The sequence below is a fragment of the Gouania willdenowi genome, chromosome 4, assembly GCF_900634775.1.
Source record: "Gouania willdenowi chromosome 4, fGouWil2.1, whole genome shotgun sequence".
NCBI classification, from domain to species: domain Eukaryota; kingdom Metazoa; phylum Chordata; class Actinopteri; order Blenniiformes; family Gobiesocidae; genus Gouania; species Gouania willdenowi.
This window is the reverse complement of record NC_041047.1, coordinates 9,915,280-9,921,780: the sequence shown is the minus strand read 5'-3', so window position 1 is coordinate 9,921,780 and position 6,501 is coordinate 9,915,280.

The following is a 6,501-nucleotide window of genomic DNA, read 5'->3' as shown; positions in this document are numbered from 1 at the left end:
TTTCAGTCAAGAAAACATCAAATTGATCAGCAGATGCCTCTGAATAAGTCTGGCAGTTGACAGTCGAAACATGTCAGGAGATTAAAGTACATTTCCTGAAAAAAAACACAACATATTCAAAAATAAGACAAAATTAACTTGCTCGAATTATTACGTGGAAGTCAAGAAAACATCAAAGCGGTCAGCAGACGCCTTTGAAGAAGACTGGCAGTTGACAGTCAAAACGTGAATAGATCAAAGTAAATTTTCTGAAAAAAAATTAAACCAGAAAATATTATTCAAAAACAAGACAAAATCAACTTGCTGGAATTATTACACGGAAGTCAAGAAAAACATCAAAGCAATTAACAGATGCCTCTGAAGAAGACTGTCAGTTGACAGTCAAAAAATGTCAGAATATTAAAATAAATTTCCTGAAAAAAATTGAACCTTAACATATTATTCTAAAACAAGACAAAATGAACCTGCTGGAATTATTTCGCGGAAGTCAAGAAAACATCAAAGCGATCAGCAGATGCCTTGGAAGAAGACTGGCAGTTGACAGCCGAAACATGTGAAGAGATCAAAGTAAATTTCCTGAAAAAAATAAGTTGTCTGAATAAATTTAAAAAACGAGACTAAAATTGATTTGCTGGAATTATAAATAGAAATGATCAACAACACAGCGAGACCTTCAGTTTAATCCTCAGCTTGTTAAATGATCTGATTCAAAGAAGCGTCTCAAAAACTGTATTAACCAAGTGTTCTGCTCAATCCCCCCTAAAGGTCCCCAGAGCCAATAATTGGACAGAAATGATGTGTTCCCAAGCTTTTACTTAACATCATTAAAAATTCATTATAAGCCATTGATGCTACAAGGGCCTCGTTCAAAAGACCAGCACATTTAAAACACAACCAGTGATGAGAGAGGCTTTTAAAAAAGATGATGGAAGGTGACACATCGGAACATAATGCTATAAAGTTGAAATACCACAGAAAAAAAGGCCAAAGCTATTTCTTTCTCCAATCTCTCAGCTAGTTAATGGTGGGTATTAAAAAAAGAAATCCATTATAACTATAAATGTTATCAGGTCAGCGAGGGCTTCCCGAGCATCTGAGACTCTGAGCCAGCAGCCAAATAAGTAGCGCTGCCATGGGATAGGTGGAGCTTGTTAATAAAATTTTATACTAAATCGTCATGAAACTACATTATTTACACTCTAAAGCCTTGTTTCCAAAGTGGGGTACAGGTACCCCCAGGAGTACACAAATTGTCATAGGGGCTACATGAATGAAAATTGAAAACAGAGGTACAGGTAGATTTGTTTCTCACTAAAAATGCCAGTCAGCTAGTTAATTGAATAAAGCATAAAAGTGAAAAATAAGATGTTTTCTTGTGTGCTTACAGATTATTATTATTATTATTATATTTTATTCATCAACAGAATAGGTAAAATTCAGGGACACATTTCACTGTAGGGCTACATTGTATATAATTCAATCTTTAGATTCTAAAGGTTGAATTATTATTTTCATATAGTATATTACTCAAAGCTGAAATGTAAAATTAAAATACTGAAGAAAAGTAAGAATAACCCAGCACATGTCTTTACTAGTTTTAGGAAACTGAAGTATCTGGAGAAATTCCACACAACTACATGGAGAACATGCAAATCTGGTGTTTAGTAGATCATGTGGATTGTTTTTCATCTAAACACCTGTGTTAGTATTGCAATATCTTGTCTGATAAATAATATATCGTCCCACTTTTATAAATTGCACATTTTCCCCCAAAAAGAACCCAAAACAAATATATTCTATTCCTAGAACAACCACATTGATTCTACTCATTTCCATTTTTTCTTTTTTGGATTTTGTTTAACTATTCAATTCCACCTCATGCAAACTGTATATGTTGGTAATGGCAGTAAATCTCCCTGAACAGTAATTTGTTCTTTAATAGGATTTTCCTACATTTTTATAACACACAAACTTTACACCACAGTTTATTTACACCAGTCACTAACGTATTGAAGGTATCTGAATGTCCGGTTTGTTTAGCCCATGGGCCGAATGTTTGACACCATTTGTTTATGATCAGACTTTAAAAATCACTGGAAAAAAATGAATTTGTTTCTGGAACTGTTCACTTTTCTCACATTAAAGGGAGAATTGATTAGTTAAGGCAGGGGTGTCGAACTATGGAGCAGTTTGATCTTAAGTGGGCCACAGATTTTCTGCAGAAAAATTAGTAATTTTAACATTATTGTGCCCTAGTTTGTACCTCTACGTATACATAAAATACTAAATATGTAAGAAACCAACAATATTTATAGCAATAAGTGACGGATATCACTCCCAACAGGATATTCACATTAAATTTTCTAGATTTTATGACCAATTTATATTTAATTAAGGGTAATATTTTGTTATAATTTTCGGAAAATTGAAGGATTTTGCAAGAATTTTGAGTTCTTTCAACACTGAAGACGACTGCAATCATGCGATATAAACACCAGGAGTGTTGAGTTTCATTCACACAATGATTCATGTTTTCTCTGTCATTTTTACTCTCTCCTGCGGGCTGAATTGGATGCTCCTGCGGGCTGGATGTGGCCCCCGGGCCATGAGTTTGACACGTGAGTTAAGGGAATCCTCAAAGGAGAAAATCTGTGAGAAATTATAGTTAATAAAATCCAATTTATGTTTAATTTGAGGCCCTTTGGGAAAATCTGGATTATTGCAAGGAAAACACAGGCTATAATGTAAAACACATTACAGTATACTTAATGTGCATGTTAGGTTTTCTGTCATTTGCAGACACAGCGGCACCTGATGCCATTTCACATTTTTGTAACAGTGATCGAGGTGTTATTAAATCCAGGTTCTTGTAAATCTTCATTGATTCTGGCAGATCAAATGCTAAACGTGCATTTTCAGGGGCTAAAAATCTTCCTGCGGTTCCTCATATTCTTTTTTTTTTTTTTTTTACAATCGTAAAACATTGGGTAAAGTCAGAGCTGGTAAGTGGATATTTAAAGCTTCTTGGGGGCCTGTATCAAAACATTAGTTTTGTTTATGGGTGTTCTGGCTTTGTCCTTCACGTGGCCTCTAAGGGTGATAAAGTGACAGCTACACGATCCACCTTGGGCAGAAATAGGAAATGTTGCTGTGAACACCAGCTGTTGCATAGGTCGACTCGGGCAGCAAGAGTTCTCGGCCTTCCCAGGCACTGCCAAATAAAGAGACTACTGTTATTTGTACAAAGGTTCACCCCAACCCTTTTCCAACACCTCCACGTCTACTCTTCAAAGACACGGCTTTGAAAAGCATTATTGGTAGAGAGATGCAGCATTGTGGGTAAAGCTGAATCAACATATATTAGCCGTGCAGAGGTCAAATACGTATGAGGATTGGTTTGCCGTAAACGCTTCTTCCCACAGATGAGTGACGGCCTCTGAAAGCATCTCAGCCTCACAAACTGACAGCAAAGACTCCACATTTCATCCCTGGCATCATCTCGGCGGGATCACACGCACAAAGGCTGAAGAGCAATTCCATTAGCTGTCAACTGCCGAGACGCCTCGCTAACAAAATCCAGGAGAGGAAAACATGATTTTAACCTCTCTGGCACCCGTTCATGTTACACACGACACAGTCACTGTCAAGCCCACACCTTCTCTCACTGGGAATATTATACAAAAGCAAAGGTTTTTCTACACAAATTAAGATATAGATACAATAGTAGGGGCAGACTTGTTGAAACTGAGTGTGTTTAAATTAGTAAATGAACCCCATGGTGAAAGCTGGCCCCCATCTCTGGAAAACTCCTGTAGAAATCTAAGACTTTCACTCAATGCAAAGAATAAATGAGAGTTAGAAATGTGAACAAGTGAAATACAAAGTTAAGATGTCACTGAACTGGTGGTAAAATACGAGTTGGAAATACAAGCTGTGTGTTTTAGATAAGTAGTTCTCAATCGGGGGTCATTCTGATATCACTGGGAATACTGGGAACACACGAGAACAGAAATGGTCGAATTTTAATCAATGTAAAATCAAAATTGTAATATTTATTGAGGGAGTCAAAATCGTTTTTCCCAGTTAATCACGTGTAATCACGGCAAGAGTCTCCGTCCCTGTGCAAACTGTTGAAAAAACAAGTTTCAAACACATGTTTAACATGATAGACCCCCGTTACAACCTCTTCTTTTTTTAAATGTGAATTTTGTGTGTGGGGGGGGGGGGTTCTAATGCAAGGTTCTCTTTTTAAACATGCTGAGGGATTTTTTTATTATTTTGGTTGGGCAGGTTGTTATTTTATCAAACCCACATGGAATTTAACATTCTTTATTCCCAATAAGGATTTTTTTAAATTATTTTTCAATTAAAAGAAAATACTTGCATTAATTAAATACAGTGTCTTTTTTTAATAAAAGGCGGATCAAGTTTTCAAAGTAAAAAACCGGTAGTTTGTTTTGAGCAAAAAATCATGCAGCCTTAGTCTCAAGGGAATCACTGTCCTTATTGTTTGGTCAAAAAAAAAAGAAAGTGTCGTGACAGTTTTGATGAAAGAGATGAAGTCAAGCTTTAGGGTTGCTGGTCAGATGCCGACAAAGGGTTTATTTAGTCAAAGAGTTTTGGGGAAGAAACCAGTCTGGGATTCAAAGGTAAACAGTCTTTCATTGTGTGTTCCTCAGTCAGTCTGCTGCTGTTCAGTGCTCTCGGGGTTATGTACTGTATGTTGCTGATAGCCATAGTCATAACGTAGCCGAGCCTCCTAAGAAAGAGACCTTTGTGAAGATATATGATATGTAATTACAGAACTCTCTTCTGGTCAGACTGCCCTAAGCTGGCCAGATACCATCGTACACTGATAGCACTCACCGAGGTCTCTTCGTGAGGAGGGGCCGCTATGTTATGACTACCGCTATCAGCAACTGTTTACCTCCGAGTTCCAAATTGGCCTGTTCTCCAAAACCCTTTGACCAAATATCCCCTGTGTCCGCATCTGACCAGCAACCCTACAGCTTGACTCCGTCTCGTTCATCCAAACCACCACAAACATTGGGGGCTTGTCCGGGATTGAAATACATCAGATAATGAGGTAAGTCCAGAGGTTTCCTTCTTAACATTTCAGAAATGAAGAAAAAACACTTCTGTGCTTATATCTACGGGACTCCACATCCCACAATGCAATGCGCGAAAATGACAACAAAATGAGTGTTTATGATGGCAATGAAAACAAACTTTTAAGTGGCAATTTCAACCTATTATCTTTCTTTTTGGAGTAAATAATGTTCAATTGTTTGATCTATGAGACAAACACTATGATTTTATCTAATAAAAAAAAAAAAATTATTGGGGGTAGCAGCTTTAATTATTTAAGTTGAAACAGTCAAAAATTAGATTATTCCTATAGCATTTAGGGGATTCCAGAGCATTTAGTCCGGCCCACAGGAAGATTTTGTTAAGTTAAATTACAGCAAAAACAGGACTTTTTGCTATTTATCATATCAATTGTAGATTTTTTTATAAAACTACAATTACATTATTTACATTAATGTTAAATCACAATTATTTTTTATAAATCTGGAAAATTCTTGCAAATTGTCCCTCAGAATTCTGGCAAATTACAAAATTTGTTGCAAAATTAAGGAATTTTCAACAATTGCTTAACATTCAGGATTTTGTTTGAATTAGTGCTTTTTCCTTCACAAAAACATGGATTTTTCTAGTCACTTGAAGTCAAACTAGGTGGTACTGTATGTGGCCCTTAAACTTAAATGAGTTTGACACCCCTGCTCTGAACTATAAGACAGAGTTCATCCATGAAACACTCATCTGGTTTCCACTCTAATATTCTAGTAGAAAAACACACACATTTTTGTATCCTAAGATGAAATCCAATGACATTTATTTAATCAGGGTTCGCTGAGAATTGCCAACTGTGCAATTTCCAAATGTTGGATCGAAGGCCACTGACTTTTGCTGAACCCAAACAGTCAAATATACAACTCTGTCCTTTAATTGCCACCGTGTGTTCAATCAGAAAGCATAAAACTTCCCAATAGTAGATGGCGTCTGTCCACGAGTCCTGTTACGATTAATGTGCCAAAGTCATGGAGCCGCCCGAGCTGACAGGCCACACGAGCTGCAGCGACACAGTCCCATCACTTTTATGACATCTTAAGGACTCGTCTTTTTAATACAGCCCATTACTGCTGACATACAAATCTTCCCCAATGTGGCCCCATCTGTGGCCTGATCAATTTTTACACTGCTGAGCCGTCTGCTTTCCCGTACTTTTTTGTCATCTCAAAATTAATTTCATATGAGATTTTCTTATGGGTAAAGGGGCGATTGTAATATGTTACCTCTTTAAAAGGTGAGCACGACACAGTAGGAGAATGTTGCTAAAAAAATCTAGTCGGAAAGTTAAATTGCTTCTGTGTAAGCAGAACTGTTTAAATGTTATTTATTTTTATGTTCCTCAGAAAATATATTGTGAAGTGCAGCATT